The following is a 19,299-nucleotide window of genomic DNA, read 5'->3' as shown; positions in this document are numbered from 1 at the left end:
CTTTGTTCTGATGGTGCCATTAGTACCCTGCCTGAGCTCTGTGCTACTGTCCCAGTATATCTGCAAGCTGGATCTTGCCGACCCATCGCTGCACCCCCAGCTTGTCGCTCTGCCCACAATCCAAGGTAGCAAGAGCTCCAGTCCTGCTGTACCTCACAAGCGTTAATCACTGCTGTGCTAAACTTGCCACCTTTTGCTCCTTGTCAGCCTCAAAGCGCTTCCTACCAGCCCTACTCTGGTCATGCACTTAAACATTGAACCACCCCACATGTCTAGCTACTCGCCAGTCACCTGTATTGACCCCACTCAGATCTACCGGCCCTAACTTCCAAGTGCAACGCGCTCTAGTTAGCTAGCCTACTAACTCTTTAACATGCAGTCTACTGCCCAGCCCCTTGACCGCCTCTAGTGCCCTGCCTCCTTTCAAGCCTTGCAAACCGACTTGCGCACCTGCACTCACCCGTGCACTACTGTATGGCGTGCCCACTAACAACCCGTACTCATTTAAACTACCGCGTCCTACCAATTTTCTTCCTTCTCCCCCGTTGCACCCAATTATGTAGTCCCACCCTCGCTCACTACCCAGCGGTCTATTGCACTCCACTGCCTGTGATTTTGAACTCACCAAGGATCATGAAATGCCATGCACAGCAACCACTGATTCCTCAAAGCATGCAAACAAGCAGTCCCCTGTGCCATCCAATCCTAGCATTCTACCATGTGCCTGAGTTTTCCTAAAGTCCTACTGGCAGTAAGACTTTAGTAAGCTATCCCAGTGGTTTGTAGATCCCCCCCCCCCCCCCCCAACTGTTAGTATCAGGCTGTATTAGCTCAGGACCTTGAAAAACTTGCAGAGCAGTCAGGCATATCTTAAGAAGATGTGAGCTGTAGGTAAGTACACTGTATCTTAGCTAGACATGCACAACAAAGAACTTAATTTTATAATTCTATAAAAAGTATATTTTATTTACACCAGAAGCACTTTGAATACTTCAGACGTTTACGTTACAGCACTTAGAAATAATTGATAATACACTTCAAAGGGCACTTTCACTTTTGTTTGGCGGTTACATTTGTAGCAACACTAGAAAGAGAAAAGGCAATGTTATCGTATTATCGGATATTGCGCACGCATTCTATTGTCAACGGTTTATACAGCAATACATTTACTCTTTAAACACATAGTAAAGTCACTTAAAGGGAGGAAAATGGTTAGTGTAGCATGAGCTTACTTAGTTCAATGTTCTAGAGGCTGTTTCTTCGCCTAGAAAGTCTTTGAAGTCCAAAAACGCAACCCTAGTTAAAGCAGTTCAGGGAGGGCTAGAGGTTTTGACAATTGGCAAATTACAGAGTTCCTGTGGATTTCTTCCAGTTATTGAAGCAGCAAGTTAACTAACAAAGGAGACCTAGAAATGTACTAGAGAAGGGGGGACACAAGCAGCAGCTCGGGTCTGAGCTAAGAGGGGGGTTTGCCCTGGACACCTCTACGTGCACTCCAACGCTCTGGAGCGACTTCTATGAATTAGGTAAGCAATACCTTTTTCCTCACAGTACATTCTATTGGAAGGAAATATTGTTGCTGAATGCTCCGTGATGTTGCTGCACTGTATCCAACCTCTGGATCACTTGGTCTGGTGATGCAAGGCAGGACAATGGATGGCATCTCTTAGCAGCAGTCTCGAGAGAGGACCTGTGCCACGACTTTCAGAAACTTCTTGGTTCACTCTGCAGTTTTGGCACCTTTTCAGCAGCAACAAAGGACACAGATCGCCCAGTCAATCTTCTTCGCTTCCTGCAGTCCCACACTCTGAAGGGGTCTGGACCAGTTTGATCGGATCCCTAGGGTGTCCTTACGAGTTCAGCAAAGATTTGACCTTTGCACAATGCACCCAAAATGGGCAGCAGGTCTCGTGGTTTCTGCAGCTCTGGAAACTCATAGGACCTCGGGATATGCTTTGTTTCAAAGTTTGCCTTGGGACTGGTTGTGCCCAACAGCCAAACGGAAGGAGTCTTCCTCTTCGGAACTCCTCTGTTGCACAGAAAATGGTCGGGCAGCAGTGTTTGCTTCAGTGTTGCAAAGGGTCTGCAGGCGTCTCTGGTCGTCGTCTTCGGTTACTTCAGCTTCCAGTGGCTGACTTTCTTTTCACTTCTGAAGCCTCACCTTTTTATACAGTTCCAGCACACACTCCTCTGCAATCTCTCTCAGCATTTTACAGAAAGGGGTGTTTGGCTGTCCAATCAGAACAGCAGACTCCCCGTGGGAGCTGGACCTATTCAGGCACTCTGGCAGACAAAGGGCCAAGGGGGGTGGAAAACTCCTCCCCCACTTCCTGCCAAGACACTCTGGAGCATAGACAGGGATACCTACGGGTTCCTGCCAAAGTCAAAACACACACTGACCTCCCCCCCTAGTGTTAGAAGGGCTAACAAAGAACAACCACGCTAATAGTGGCGAAAAAAGGGAGGCCCCAAGTTGGTACTTGGGTGCCCCTATTGTGCACTACCGAGGCTATGGACATAGCCTGTGGAATAAAAAATACACAATAGTTGGTAGAACACGTCCACTGCCATCAGCCATAACTAGGTGATTGTCTATGTGACTAAAAAGTCACAGGAGGATGCTAGGTATCCCTTTGGCACTCCACTGAAGGTGATGTGTGCACCAGTCTCGGACTATAGAGTTTTGGGAGAGACAGACTCCATAGTACAGGTAGGATACAAAGAAGAGTTCCAAAGGACAGAGCCCACAAGAATGAAAGAGTGGAAAAAGGCTCCACTCATGCACGATTGAAAGAAAAAGGTCCAGAAGTCCAGAAAAAAGTGGGGGGGAGCTCTTACTAGGTGAGGGGATGAAGCATAAACCTAATTCTCCCCAACAATGCCTGTGTTTAGACTAGGACAAAATGTACACATTACATGACTACCACCCACAATGGACACTCCATACTGGAGACTCACTACGTCCTCAAACCCACAACTCTCACCCATCCAATACCTCACCACCAACCTTGAGCGTCCCTGCCCTGTCTAGCAACTGCCTGATTATCCAGATTACGCTCCAGAACAGCCATCCAGCCAACCAATTCCCCAGTGGTCACCAACCACTCATCATTCACGCCTAAACTTGCTAGACTGATCCCCTATATTAGCACCCCTCTAAAACCACCTGATAGGCTAGCCTCTCCACTTCTACCCATCGTAATAAAGAGTGACCATGCCCTCTTTAGCAGTTGCCCGACTAACCAGGCTCTGCTCCAGAACAGCTGCTCTTATGGCCAACATCCAAGTGATTACGAATACTGCACTAGGAACACCTACATTTATTAAACTGAATCTCTGTACCAGCTCTCCAACTGCACCACTTAGCAGTGATGTGCAACAGACGCCCTCCAGTACCAAACTGCAACCTCCAGAGACCCTAAAATGTGCACTAATGTACTGGTTAGGAGCTCATGTATGCTAGTTAGGAGCTCATGCAATTGATCCTATTGGTTCACCACCTGGACATCTTTGCCACAACGGAATCCTGGCCTCAGTGCTTCAGGCCCACTTCTCTCCCTCACAACGATGCTATCTTCAGGGCTAACTTCGTTAATGCCATAGGTGGAGGAGTAGCTCTTATAGCCAAATCCTCCCTCTAATCAGATCCTTGCCTATCCCTCCTATCCTGAGGTTTGAACTTTTACTTAAGCTCTCAGCCATCGCACAAACTACTTACAACCTTCTTACTCTACCTACAGCCCAATGGTCCTACATGCCCTGGACATCCCACTACTGGTAACACCACTCATGAACCAAGTTTATTTTCCTGGGTGATCTTCATCTCAGATTTGATGACACTTCAGTGCTGCATTAGCACTAGAAAATATGAGCTTCACCCAAATGTTAAACGCCTCCACCCACAATTAAGGGTGAATCCTAGATTGGATCCTCATGGCCAATACCTCTATTGATATCTCCTCCATTGACTCCATACCTTGGTCAGACCACAAACTCATCCACTTCAAATTCTCCCTTGCTGCTCCCCAAAATGTCCATCTACCTGCACCCAGCCCTACCCCTGTCCTAGAACCGAGTACCCATAAGCCAACTCACAAACTCCTTAAGCCTACTATCAGTAATTGAAAAGAAGTTCTGCAAGCACCTCTAACGGCACACACACAGCCCATTGACCTGTTCTTGGGTGAATGGCCCCTCAGAGTCTCAACCACGCTTTAGCTCGCTGCACTTTTTCGCAGAGGAGACATTTCCATATGCTTATCAGTCTTTGTCCCACCCAAAGGCAGTGCAGCACCGACATGCTGGGCAATCTCCTCTGAACAAGAGTACTAACAGCAACCCCAGACACGTGTTTCGGCCTAGTCGGGCCTCATCGCTGAGGTGGAGCTGTGCCTCTCTGAACACATTGAGCAAGGGGTCCACGTCTGGATTACCCATGCAACTTAGGGTGAGACCCCAAGTACTTCAAAGTAAGAAAATGACTGCGTGTGCTTGTATAACAATGCAAGTACTTCACTCGAACATGGTTCCATGGTCCGGTATAAAAAAAAACGACTTGCCAATCACTATCATGCATGCCTCAACACACCATGGTCCTTCATGCCTCTGTCAAATCTAAAAGCTCCAAACCACACATGCAGCAAAGCTGAATCCTACAATGTGAGAACCTCTAATGTTGGCTCCAATTCTGAAGAGCTTTTTCTCTAGCATGAGAAAATGTGAGACCCTTATACCAGTTATTGCAACAACCCCCAACGGTCGCCTTACAAAATGCCCCATCTTCCAAAATGGAGTCCCTTCATGACAAAATAAACACCAAAAAAGCCTTGCTTGTGGCCAAATCACCCATGCAGAATATAGTTGACCACACCATAGTGTACCATTCCACCTCATCCCCTCCCTTCAACTTTAAACACACATCACCAGGTCAGGTCCTTAGTACCATCACTTCTATTTCCCAGGCCAAAGGTAAGCATGGCCCCCTGCACTCCATCTTTTAACATGGCCCCTGCAGAATTGAATTAATCACGCTCTTCAGCGCTCACTCACCCCCAATTCCCCCAACGCCGTTTCCTGGTCTGTTGTCCCACATCTCCCCCCCCCCCGCCCCCGAGTGCTGATTGGCCATCTCCACCTTCAAATTACAACAACCAGTGGAGCCCGCTGCAGCCGCTTCTGCCAAAGGACCCCGAGGCAATGGACAACTCTAGCAGAAGCACCTCCAGATGGTGTTGCCCAGTGTCAGCAAGGGAAGCAGGAAGTAGGCAGCCGTCAACCAGCATCAACAAAGTTGGTGTGGTGATCATCAGCACAGCAATCTCTGCGCCACACTAAACTGGCCCACCTTTCCTACCCAACTACCCCCCACCCATTAGCTTTAAGCCTGCATGTTGTAGCTATCCCTTTTGGCAATTGTTAATCACATAATATATATAGATATCTCCTGTATTGTCGGTTCATCTCTCACATCTAGATGAACTGTGCTGGCCGCTCCCGAAAGAACTGAGCATTAGCCAGTGCCACATCAGGTATAATTGTGCATATTAGCTTGCGTCACATCTAGACAGGAATGCAATTTTTAGCTTGCATCACATCTAGACAGGATGTAGCTTAGGCTAAACCCAGACATAATGTGGAGATATTGATGCAACACATCTAGAAATAATTTGAAAATTAGCATGCATCACATCTAGATAGCAATGCCCCTAACCAACCCACTAAAAATTTCACCCTTATACATAAACTTCTCAGACTCTAACCAAACACAAGCACACCTCTAAAGCGTAGCAAACCTCACGTACTTCACTACACAGCAACAACAAAACAAATCGCAGATAGCCAGTGTGTTCTGTTGTGCGAGGCTATCGACCGAAAAGCTCACCCAAGCTCAGCAAACTGTGTTAACCATAATGAAGCTACCAACAGCACATCACTGCACTTTTCCTGCTTGCTTCTACCAGCTCACACACCCCGTCCGCCAGCTCCGCTTCAGATCCGCCAGGGGACCACTCCGGTGGTGATAGTGCATGGTACAAATGTTCTTTCACATTGACATACTATCACACACAACCTCAAACTGCAAAGGAGACACATGCCTGACTCACATAGTCTAGGTCTGCCCCCCATAATTGGCTCCCGTCATCACTGACTTTGTCAATGCTTCCTTCTCGGCCTGCAACGTACCCCTGTTTCAAAGCAGCCTGGATCACACTGCTCCTAAAAATAAAATTTAAAAACCTTGCTAGTTCCCTCATTCCCCCACCAGCTATCGCCCCATCACTACAGTCCCTTTTCTACTTAAAATACTTAACCGCCTCGCCTATTTGCAAATCCAGCAATTCCTAGAACAAAATCACCTACTTGGGATGAGACCATCTGGCTTCCGTCCAAAACATGGCACAGAAACCGCCCTCCTCAACTTGAAAATCTAAATGGTCAACATCTGTGACTTGGGCAATCTGGCTATCGTCCTCCTAGATATGTCTGCTGCCTCTGATCTGGTGGATCGTGACACCCTCTGTCTCATTCTTACACAGCACTTCTATACTGAAGCCGCTGCATGGATCAAATCATTCCTCTGCAATCGGACCATGAGTGTTCACAGGTGAGATCGCAGAGGTCCCCATCCCTGCCCCACTTGGGTTACCACAGCGCGCCTGCATATCTCTCACATTATACAACACATACAAAAAGCCATGATTTGACTTGCTGGGTGCATTAGGTATATACAGCAATTTTGCAGACGATATCCAAATTCTCATCCCATCTCAGGTGATTACTCCAAGGATTCGGCCACTATCAACAGGATCTGCAGCACCTTACAATACTGGATGGCCTTCCACAACCTCTGCCTTAATGATGAAAAGACAGAGCTACTCCTTGTGGACGCCCCATACCGACTAGAAAACGTGGACACTGCCTTCTCCACTTTCTCCATAGATGGCGCCCCGATCTCCAGTCCTGAAACAAGTAAAAACCCTGGATGTATATCTTGAGCTAACCATGTCCAGACATATAAATGTGCTTGCCTCCGTCATTGCAGACACCACCAGGTTCATCTCTACTTAAGCAGGCAGTTCCTCTCCCAGAGCAATTGAATTACCCTTCCACAAGCACTCATACTTACCAAATTGGATTACTGAAAGTCCAACTCATGGGTACATTGGCCGCCAAACTTCAATTACTTCAGAATAAAGCACTTTATGTTGCCCTTGGCCTACAAAGATCTGACCACATCTCTGCCTCCAGACACAAAGTCCACTGGCTACCAATCAAAGCACGCCTTGACTTTAAAACTCTGGCAATGGCTGAAAGGTGTATCTACAAAGAGGCGCCTTGCTACCTCACCCAGAGCATCACCCAGAAAACCCCAGTGCGTGCACTAAAGTCTAACCGCAGTGTCGCACTACTCCCTGCTTCAAGTACAAAAAGGGGTGGTAGTTTCTGGCTCACCGTTCCTACGCTCTGAAATCCAAGTCTGTGAAGCCTGTTATAAGGTATCCAGACCCACTCCTCTGGATGACATCTATGAGGAGAGGTCAGATTTGGAATTTTACCCTGTTGAGTCTGATGTGGCTCCCGTCTTTTCCAGAGACAGTCAATTGGAAGACTTAAGTCAATCACTACATGATGCGAGTGGCTTAGACACATCTCCGGGCGTGGAGTTTGGAAGGCCTGAGCCTGGGGCTCATGCAGAGTTGTCTTATAGGAGACTAATGGCTAGGGTTACTGAGTATCTTGGTTGGTTTAGTCTTCCGGATGCATTTGTTCAGGATGACATGACTGATATTTTGGATCAAGGTCTGCTCACTGACCAAGTGTTACCTTTTAATTTGACTTTGCAAAAAAGGGTGGCGGCTGCTTGGCAGACCCTGGAGTCTCTTCCGGCGGTTAACAAGTCGTTAACTAAAAAATACCGCCCTTCCAATAATGACCCCAGCTACCTATCCACTCACCCTACTCCCGAGCGTTTAGTGGTTTAGGCAGCTATGGCAACCTCAAAGCAGGCAGCGTACCCTACCATCCCTCCTGATGGGGACGACAAGCGCTTCGATTGTTGGGCACGGAAGGTGTTATCTGCGGGGAGTATGGCGCTGAAGTCGGGCCAACTCCACTTGTGAATCTCTTCAGTCTGAGTTGGACATGACTGACAGTGTTAGCCGGTCCATGTCGGCAAGCACTGTTATAGGCAGGTTTGCATGGTTGCGGAAGTCTGGTTTTTCTCCGGATGTACAGGCCCGTCTTCTGAACGTGCCCTTAGATGGCTTCCATTTGTTTGGCAGCAAGGCTGACGAGAGCCCCTTGAGAGGTTGCAGACCTCAAAAGCTGCTGCTAAATCTTTGAGTTCAGCAGTGCGTCAACTTCAGCCTATTTGTCCTAGGGGATAACAGTAGAGGGGAGGTTCCGTTCGTTACTACACTTTTGGTGGGACGAAAGGAGCCGCCAATCAAAGGGGTCAACGAGAAAAGTACCCGTGGTGTGCGGGGGAAATAGAGGTGCCAAAGCTGCTCAAGCAGCAGCCTCTTTGCCTTCAGGCGCTGCAATGGCCGCTCAAACAGTTATGAGGCCATGCTCCAGGTTGGGGCAGACTGTCTTGGCATCTCTAAGAATGCTGAGCTATTACTTTGGATGCATGGGTTCTGGAGACAATAGACCACAGCTACTTCCTTACCTTCCTAGAGCGGCCTCACGACAATCCACCGGGGAGTCTCGTTGAAGCTTCCGGATCCGCTCCTTGTGCAGGAAATCTTGACCCTGCTGGAGAAAGGCGCTATAGAACTAGTGCTGGTAGCAGACAGGAACAAGGGATGGTATTCCCCATATTTTTTGATTGCAAAGAAAGACGGGGGGCTGAGACCCATCTTGGGTTTACGTTGGTTGAACAAGTTCCCCAGGAAGGACAAGTTCAGGATGGTCACTCTTTCTCAGGTCCTTCAGGCCCTTCGACTTCAAGATTGGTTGGTGTCTCTGGACCTACAGGATGCTTACTGTCATGTGCCGATAAGCACAGAGTACCTGAGGTTTGCGGCTGGCGGCTCGCACTTTCATTTTCGGGTCCTGCCATTCGGATTGACCTCCACCTGAGGGTCTTCACCAAGCTAATGGTGGTGGTGACAGTGTATCTCGGGCGAGGTGGGTGGGGGGGGGGGATTCAAGTCTACCCCTACCTGAATGACTGGCTGCTCCGAGCACGATCTCCCGAGCAAGCTCTGGATCATCTGTCTAACCTGCCGCTCCCTCCACAAGCTGGGCTTCTCCCTCAATTTCAAGTAGTCGCAACTGACAACTCAATAGCTCCAGTACATCAGGGCTGTGTTGGACACATCCTTGGAAGTGTTCACCTCCCAAGGTGAGGGCTCATCACATTGTACAGATGGTGGACAACTTTCAACATACCCAGAGTCTTCCGGCTTTTGTATTCTTAAGGTTGCTCAGCCTCATGGCATCATGCATTTTTCTGGTGCCACAGGCCAGACTGTGGATGAGATCCCTGAAATGGGTCCTAACGATGCAGTGGTCCCAATTCTCAGGCAATATGTCTGATCCCATTCAGGTTCCACTCTCGGTCCCGCAGGATCTCCTTTGGTGGGCCAGCGAAGGGAATCTGATGAAGGGCAGCCATTTTGGCAACCATGGCCAGAGGTGACAGTGGTGACGGACGCTTTCCTCACAGGATGGGGAGCTCATGCCTACTATCTGACCGCCAGCGGTTGTTGGTCTCCGTCAGAGTCCAAACTTCACATCAACCTGTTGGAGCTGGGAGGCATCAGGCTGGCCCTGAAGGTTTTTCTGCCCTCTGTGCGGAGGAAGAGTGTTCTGATCATGACGGACAGCAGTGGCCATGCATTACCTCAACAAAAAGGGGGGTGGGGGGGGGTAGGGTCACTCCTGTTGTGCAGAGAGGCAATGCAGCAAGGATTTTCGCTCTTGCCAGTTCATCTGGTCGGAGAGGAGAATGCGGCAGCGGACGCTTTGAGCAGGCAGAGCACGATCTCTCACGAGTGGGAGTTGGCTCGGGAAGTCCTTCTGGAGATCTTTGCCCTTTGGCGGACCCCACAGTGGATCTGTCCACGACCAGTGCCAACCGGAAGTGCAAGAGATTCTGCTCGAGGGAATTTCCTCCAAGAGGGAGCCTTGGGGGACGCATTCCTTGTGGATTGATCATTCTCACTTCTGTACAAGTTTCCTCCTGTCCCCGTCATTTCTCAAGTGCTAAGGAGGTTGCGTAGGGTCGGATCCCAAATGATCCTCATATCTCCGGATTGGGCCAGGAGAGCGTGGTACCCAGACCTTCTAGAGCTGTCAATCTGTCTTCCCTACCGAGAGAGCCGTCTCCTAGGAGGGAGGGAGAGGTTCTCCATCCAGAGGTCAAGAGACTCCACCTTCATGCTTGGTTTCTGAAAGATTGCGGTATAAGGATTGGGACCTCCCGGATGATGTAATGGAGGTGTTACTTTCGGCCAGGCGGCCTGCAACCAATTCCCTGTACCATTTGGCGTAGGTTTTACGACTAGTGCAGAGGACACAATGTTGATTTTTTTTTTTCAGTGTTCCATTCCATTGGTTCTGTCTTTCTTTGGCCCACAGGTGTCTTCAAGTAGATACCATTAAAGGTTACCTGGCGGTGCTGTCTATATTCAAGCGCTCGTCTGCAGAATGTTCTTATTTTAAGATTCCTTTGATTTCTTAAAGGGCTCACTAATGTGTTCCCACTGTCCCCGTTTCAGGTGCCGGTATTGGGATTTGAATTTGGTCTTGAAATTCCTGATGGGTGCCCTGTTTGAATCTTTGCACTCTCGTCCTTTGAGACTGTCTTTCAAGGCGGTTTTCTTGGTTGCGGTTACATCTGCTCGCAGAGTGTGAATTGCAGGCACTTTCATCTAAGCCACCCTTTAATGTGTTTCACAAGGATATGGTGGTACTGAAGGTACGACCATCCTTTCTACCTAAGGTAGTGAATGAGTTTCATTTAAGCCAGAAAGTGGTACTTCCCACTTTCTATCCTCCGCCTCATCCTGATAAGGAAGAGGCGCGACGCCATAGGTTGGACCCTAGGAGAGCTCTGAGCTTTTATATTTCTAGGATTTCCAGGGTCAGAGTGAACAATCGACTCTTTGTGGGCTACGCTGGACACCGATTGGGTCAGGCTGTTACCAAACAGCTCTTGTCCAGGTGGATTATCCTCACCATTACTGAATGTTACAGATTGGCGGCATGGGAACCTCCTGAGGGCTTGCGGGCTCATTCCACTAGGGGCGTGGCTACTTCCACTGCCCTGCAGCGGGGAGTTCCTATTAGGAATATTTGTGACGCAGCTACATGGGCTTCTATACACACCTTTGTCAAACATTACTCCCGGGATACGCTCCACGGTCAAGATATGGCCTTTGGTAAAGCCGTCCTTTTATTCTGCCATCTGATTGGGTATTCTAAATTCTTCTCCCTCCATTTTCTGGTACTGCTTTGGGAGTCTGTCAAAGATGTGGAATATGTTGGAGGACACAATCCCTTCGAAGAACCAGTTACTTACCAACTGGTAACGTTCTTTCAACTGGATGTTCCTCCAACGTATTCCACATCGCCCTCCCGGCCTGCCCCTCTGGAGAATTTCCTATGCTATTGCAGCTTGCGTTACCTAAAGGCTATGTGCAGTCAGCCAGGCCTTGTGCATGAGCAGGTCAGGGGCACGTTATGGAGGAAAATACATAAACTGAGGTTACAGGCGCCGTACGTCCTATTTATAACATCGGGTGATGTAGGCTTACGTCACAGGGCGACGAGAGACATCGACCCAGGACGACCTCTGCCAAAATAAATTCCGAAGTATCACAGCTGTGGACATTACGTAGCTGTGGAATACGTTGGAGGAACATACAGTTGAAAGAACGTTACCAGTTGGTAAGTACCTTGTTCACATGTTGGCTTTTCCAGTGCTTATTTATCTCATGAGGAAAGCCAACATTGCGAAATTGGCTGTTGTATTGTTAAAGTGTGGATCAGAAAGGAAATCCCTTGATACTTGCTAGGCATGGGAAAACCTCTTCTGAAGATGCCTTCTGTTTTTTTACTGTATTCCTTTCAGACAAATTGGAAGGGACAGAGAAAAAACGTGGTACCGTGTTGTAGGGAGTGGGGTGTTTTATCAATTGGGAGGCTATGGTGGGGTGGGGTAGGGGGCCTGAATTAAATGTTTTTCAGAGAAGGTTGACACTGACTGACATGGATTAGGTTATCGCATCGACAAAGTACATATGAGGATTATTCCTTCCTACAGATTCTGAACACTTCCACAGATATGTTGGTGGCTGGGTCAGTGCACCTTAGCAAGTCCCCTCGCCCCCCACTTCTTCTCCCACTCCCAACTCCCCAGGCTCAAGACCCTGCCTCGACATTCAACAATCCAAAAAGCTCCTCCTTGGTGAAGATCCAGCATCTTGCCTTTTCCCCTACATCTGGTTTTGCTCTCTCTACCCTTGGTATTCCAGATCACAGCAATAATCCATTCCCTCCATGCTGAGATCCTCAGGGCCACTGCTCCACCCCACCCCATCGCAATATCCCTCTTTGCTACCATCAATGCCATTTTTATCAGAGACGGCTCCTTCCAGGAAAAATCTGTATCTTACCCCCCAAGGTCCTCACCTCCCCCCCCCCCCAACGTGTAGTAGTATTCACGTGGCATAAACCGCCCTAGACCATATTCTTTTTTTATGATGGCAAGATCGGCATCAAACCAAATGTGTTGAAAAGAGCACTGTGCATCCTATGCATTGGCAACCTTGTTTCGTTGCAGTGGTAAGTGGATTAGTAAAAGCATTTCACGTGTTAGGAAAACCAGAGTCCAACATCAAATTGGGCGACCCATGCTAGGTCTCTTAAAGAATGGGGCATTAAAAGCAGCAACAGTGAAAAACCTTCCCAGTGGGCACCATAGACAATTGGATGTCCTAAAAACTGCAGATCAGTGCTTGTAAAAGAGCTCATGTTGTGAGAATTCAGATGATATTCATGGTGATGATGCTGGGTGAACCACTTTTTGATTGATGTGAAATACTGAGCTGCTTACCTATATTGTTTTGCATGCTTGGTGTGTGGCGATGGAGCTAATGATTGTATTTTCGTATGCTTACAAACTTAATTATTGGTTGTGGTCTGCGCTGACTCATTGTAGCCCTAGACCACTCAATCACTTTTCCTGAGACTAAACCTTGACTGCTCATCCACCTACCTTGATTGGCTTTTGGCTAACCTCTTGATCCTTATTTACCATAAATAGGTTGGCCCCCTAAAATCCTCCCACTGGGTCTGATTTTGGAAATGCATCTTATCCAGGTGAAAAATATTTGCATTTCAAAGTCCTTCCTTTTGGAATTGCTTTGGCATCGAGTGTATTCACCAAAGTGCTCCAGTCGTGGCAGCGTGCTGCGCCTCAAAGGAATTCCAATAATCCATACCTAGCTGGCTGGCTGATAACTGGGTAACGTGAGGAAGAGTGTCTACTTCACACATGAGGAAAACTTGCTCCACAGTCTGGTGCAGTTCTCTATGAACGAAAACAGATACTTGTCCCAAGCAAAACGCTTTCTTAGGAGAGGGCATGTTAGGGAAGATTGTATACATTACCCTTTGGGTGCACTACAACAACCTTGACCTCCCGGCAATAGGAACCCAACCTTTGGTACAAGTCTGTACTACACAGGTTGGTAGCGTGATTGAGCAGCCAGGTGTTAGGAAAGGTTTGAATGCAGTACCCTCTGGGAACACTACAAGCAACTAGGACTACAGGTATAGGCAACCAAACCAAGCTTGTACTACAGTTTTGGTAGCGCGTTGAGCAGCCAGACTTATTCCAAGAGGGGAAATGTGAACAGTACTAGTTACACAAAGATTCACAAGTAAAGGTATTCAAATAAACTTACACTCAAGGTTTCTTGCATAAACCATTATTAATTTCAGTCAGTTATAAAGCCCTTCTTTAGAAGGGAGCAATATACTAGTAACGTACAAATACACTTCAATACTGTACACTCTGAGTTTCTGAATCAGACAAGACCCTTTTGGGATGGCCCACATACACAACCTACACCCACAGTAAGTGCTGGGGACATTAATATCTTACTGTTGGCATTCAGAACACTCTTAAAAAGTTGGTAAAAGGCAAATATTATTAGAACATAAGAGATAATCAATTTCTTAATCTGGGCAAATACTTTCAGATAGCAATAGAAGTCATTCAATAGGCTAAGCCGAATTCAGTAGGCAAAAGTCTTTGTATAGGATGCAGCACTTCAGGTAAGTAAATGGGGGGGGGGGGGGCGTCTTTGCACAAGTTCTTAGGAGTCTTTGATAAAAAGAATCAAATGTAGGGCCACAAGCTGATTAGACGTGAGTTGCAGAAGTTTACAAGCACTGCCACAGTAAGAGGTAAGTTCTCCGACTTGTTTTACAGTATCTTGGTAAAGAAAAGATGCAGCTGATGACCTCTGTTCCTGTGCAGCTCTGCAGATCTCACTGTTCTTGGGCCTCAGTCGTGGGGACAAGAGGGAGGCAGTTCGGGGGAATACTGCACTGTACTGTGACTGTCAAAACTGGCAACCGGCTTCACTTTCAGTGGCCGCTTCGCGTTTCAGCTCCTTGCGGTACAGCAAATAGGCGTGGTTCCTGGATTTCAAGGTGGACTGTCCTTACTTCTGGGGCCCGCACTCTGCTGAGGGGGCTCAGGCTTGGTCAGTTCTGCTTCGTGGGAGTCTGTAGGATCTTCCAAAAGCTTTAGGCCAGCTTAAAAGTAACGCACACAATCTGGTGTCCCTCTCCCTGGCTATAGGGTTCCTGCAGCAACTCTGAGGAAATTCAACCAGCTCTGAGATGGGTGTCCAGGTGGCTTACTTTGGAGTATATTGGTGCCACCAACTCAAAGGGAGAGGTCGTCCTTGCGCAGGGGCTTCTCTGTCGATGCGAACTTGGCGATTCGGACCTGCAGCAGGGCTTCACTGGGCAAACGAACGGTACAGGAGTTGCAGCAGCCGTCCTCTTCAAGCTCTTCTTCGGTTCCTTCGTCCAGTGGTCGACTCTGCCTTCCAAGCCAAAAGACTTGCCTTTTATTCTGTTCTCTCCCATTCATTCCAGCCTAGCTGTCGCTCACCCAGCAGGGTGGCTGTCCTTGCCGGACAGTCAGCCAATCACCAGAGTTCATTCAGGATCTCCTAGGAGACTAAGCACAGAGTTTCAGGCACCTCCCTAACTTCCTGCCTACCCCAGACACTATGGAGCCAGAGGCGGGTTTCACTCCTGAAGCCCGCCAAAGGCAAATCAACAGAGACCAAACTTGGTTTGGTCCGCAGAGAAACTCTCTAGAAGGACCTTCCCTCAAAGACCTGGCGATAAAAGACCAGGCAACATTTTAGCAAAGATGGCTGGATGTCATTTTGAAAAAGATGGCTCCCGCGGTTACTTTACTGGAGCCATAAACGGTCGCTGTAAATCCAAAACAAGGTAGTTCAAAACGAAACCACTGGCACCAGTCAGTTGAAGTAAGGGCTAACATAAAAAATGTTACATGAGCATTTAGACAGAGGGGATGCTGTAGGGGAGTTAGAGATTCACAGTGACATTTATTCAAATAAACGTACACACAAGGTTTGTTGAATAAACAATTATTAATTTTATCAGTCAGTTAAGCCTTCTTCAGAAGGGAGCAATATAACAGTAACACTCAAATATACTAAACAAAATACTGATTTAGAAATATTAAGGGTGTGTAAGTACCCTTTTGGCATGGCCCACAGACGCAACCTACACCCTCGGGTGACTTTGATAGGTTGCAGGGGACATTAATTTATCACTGTTGTATTTAGAATCATTTAGGAGTCAGTCAAAAGAAAAGGTTATTAGAAGATACAAGCGACGACAAATATTCTTAAGCAGGCAAATACGTTCAGATCCCCCAATAAGTCATTCAGTGGAACAGGCTAAGCCAAAGTCAATGGGCAAAAGTCTATATGAGCCGAAGCACTTCTTTGCAGGTAAGTAAGAAGTCTTTGCACAATGTTTAGAAGTCTTTGTAGAAAAAGAATCACCGGGCAAACCAACGGTCCAGGAGTTGCAGCAGGCGTCCTTCAAGTTCCTCTTCGGTTCCTTCGTCCAGTGGTCGACTCTGCCTTCCAAGTCAAAAGCCTCGCCTTTTATTCAGTTCTCTCTCATTCCCATTCATTCCAGCCTAGCTGTCACTCACCCAGCAGGGTGGCTGTCCTTGCCAGACAGTCAGCCTGCTCATCACTACAGAGTGCATTTGGGTCTCCTAGGAGGGATTTTCGGGCACCTCCCTCACTACCCCAAACAACCTGGAGCCAGAGGTGGGTTTCGCTCGTGAATCCCGCCAAAGGCAAAGCGAACAAAGGGACCAAACCTGTTTTGGCGCTCAGAGTAAATCTTGAAGGACCTTTCCACAAATACATAAACCACTACCACCAGCCATTCACTGAGGAAAGGGTAACATTAATGTGTTAAATTAGAAGCTAGACACAGGATTCTAGATAACCCCTCCAGCACCCACTCAGTAAAATAGTGTGTGCTGGGTCTAGAATGTTACATATGTAAGTAAAATCAATTTCACTTTACTCGTCTGGGAAACAGTAGTCAATCCCAGAGAAGGTATTTAAACCTTGGGAAATCTGGAAGACTTCCCTGTGTCACTGCACTGAAAGTGCTGTGCGACACAATGTAAAAGATGCCTGTGAAGTTCGTCAGACTCCACAACCAAAAGAGAGTATGAAATCACATTAAGATACATGCAAGAGTGGGGAAAAAGGGTCTCGCTCGCTCCAGGTTAAAAAAAATCAAGTCCTCAAAATCCAGAAAAGTTGCTGGGGATCTCTAAGGTAGAGGGAATTAGCACATTTCTGAGAATTCTCCGAAAGGGCAATTGCTTAGCCAATTCTAGAAAAAGCACAATTGCCATTTTACGCAGTGGGTCGGCAGATGAAAGAAAAGTGATATTTCTCCAGCATGGGGTCTGGCATGGATTCACATGCTCATGAATATTCCCCGTCGTCGGGCCGGGAATCCTCTGTATAGAAAAAATCAGTATCAGTTTCGTTTCTGATCTCTTTCTTAGTAGCAACCAATCACTGGTCTCTGGGTCATACTGCCTCCAGCCAATGACTGCTCGCTCCCTAAAGCCCCCTCTGGCAGCCATCCTCAGATTTTTACCGCACGTTCAAGTGTTGGGAGTCCTCGTGCTGTAGCTCTAGAGCATTTGCTGCGTTTTCGTGCTTTTTTTCAGGAGATTTTTCTCATTTTTCGGTTCAATAGAGCCTCAAGCTCCACCGTTTCTACATCTGATCAACGGGGATCCGTTTTGGAGTTTTCTACGCCCCTCAAGGGTGAAGATTTCGTCGAGTTACGCTTTTGGAGGATTCCAGAAGTTCCGAGGACTACCCCGGACATGGCCTAGGAGAAAGGAAGCTCGACGCCCGGGAAGCTGTTCAGGACCTGCCCTGGATGCCAGCTTCAGAATGTTTTCAAGGAGGACGAGCATTCGTTATGCCTCTGTCTCCATGAGGACAAGACGCACACGGAGAAGGATTTGTTTTGTGGGAACATGTCGGAGCGGACCATGAAGGATCGCCACCTCCGTCTCGCCAACTGGCTGGAAGGGAAGAGCCCGTCAGGCGAGAAGAAAAAGAAGTCTGAGCGGTCTTCTAAGTCCTGTGAGGGCACCCCGGCGGCCCAACAAAAGGCCAAGCACCGGGAGTCTGCGGGCACCGGGAGCGCCGACCGGTCGGGCTCCTTGGATGCCAGGCAGGGTGCATCCTCCCCGGCGCCATCAACCACGAGCCAACGCTCTGGCTCGGGTAAGATGAAGTCCGAGAACCCGGCAAAGCTTCTGGAGAGGCCCTGGTCGATCTCGAAGATTCCGGCAGAGGGGGAGCGAGGCTCGGACCCAACCCCCCCCAAGGTGAAGGCCCCAGGCGTACAGAAGGTGACGATGGCCTTAATTCACCCTGCTAAGACCTCGATTGAGGATGTCGCAGCGGCCCTGGCTCAGCCTGTGGAGGCTACGCCAGTGGAGGCGACCTCAGGACCCAGAGTCTCCCTGCCACCGCGGCGGGAGTCGTCTTTCAGGCCCATTGAGAAGACCCCCATGAAGTCCTCGTTGGAAAAAGTGGGGGAGGGGCAGGTGGCCATCGTGGATACGGACACGACATCTGAAGAGCTCATCGAAGTCGTGGAAGAGGCCCAGCCCATCGGGAGGGATCCAGACGAGGGTGACGACGTCGCGGACGAGGTTCCTCAAGAGCCCTTGTGCCCGTCGTTTCCGGTGCTGCAGGACACTTCGGCGGCCATTTTGTCAGCGATTCAGTCCTTATGCTCGGAGATAAGGACAAAGTTGCCCCTCCCCCCAACGGAGGTACCTGAGCCAGACCCGACGGGGGAACCGGAGCCAGGGCCTTCGGAAAGTCCACCGCATAAGAGGACGCATCCTATGCCACCTCTCCCACCTCTGCGGCCTGCTCTGCCTTCACCCCGGTCTACTACCCACGGGGATGATACAGGCACGGACACGGCTACGACAGGTACAGATGACGACGGAGGCGACAACGGGACGTGTCCCCTGTCACCCCCTGCTCGGGCGTCCTCGCCCGACGAGATTGGATCCTTTCATGCCATGATTTCCAGGGCATCCGAGCTCTTCCAGCTCTGCCCAGAAGAGAAGGAGGAAGGGTTCCTATACCAACGGCGCGAGGCTAAAAGGAAGACGGTCCTCGCCGTACCACTTCTTGATGACATCGGGGATGAGGGGCTCGCCCTCCTCAAGAACCCTGCCACGGCACCGGCAAAGATGGACCGGTACGAGAAGTACCGGGTCCCTGACGCTGCCCCCTTGTGCCTTCGGGTGCAACCTACCCCGGATTTGGTCGTCTCGGCGGCGACAAAGAAGAAAGCTGGGGGGCATCGGCCTCAACATCAACTTCCCTGTCGGACGGTGAGGGCTGGACACGATGGGACGGGTCATCTCATCCGCAGCGACTATCAAGGCGGCCAACGCCCTGGCTATCGTAGCCCGCTACGACAGGGAGTTATGGTTCAAAATTACCCCTCTGTTGGACTTCCCTCCGGACGCCAAAAGGGCTGAGGCCCTTGAAATCCTACAGGGAGGTGAGATTGCTTCGGACCACGCCATCACGGTGGTAACGGAACGGACATTGCCGACACCGGGTTCCGTCAGTTGGGCAACGGTGTTTGCCTGAGACGACGAGGATGGCTCAAGGCGACAGATTTCCGCCAGGACGTACAAAC

The 19,299-nt window shown here is 48.9% G+C and overlaps 1 protein-coding gene across 1 annotated transcript in view; it reads left to right on the top strand.

Annotated features, from left to right (window-relative positions):
* SPPL3 (signal peptide peptidase like 3) overlaps positions 1 to 19,299 on the top strand; it is a 574,818-nt gene that overhangs the window by 370,601 nt on the left and 184,918 nt on the right. The window lies entirely within an intron of this gene.

The sequence above is a fragment of the Ambystoma mexicanum genome, chromosome 10 (assembly GCF_040938575.1).
Source record: "Ambystoma mexicanum isolate Mex_15411 chromosome 10, UKY_AmexF1_1, whole genome shotgun sequence".
In the NCBI taxonomy this organism is placed as follows: Eukaryota; Metazoa; Chordata; class Amphibia; order Caudata; family Ambystomatidae; genus Ambystoma; species Ambystoma mexicanum.
Note: the sequence above shows the minus strand (reverse complement) of the source record. Positions and strands in the feature narration are given on the sequence as shown.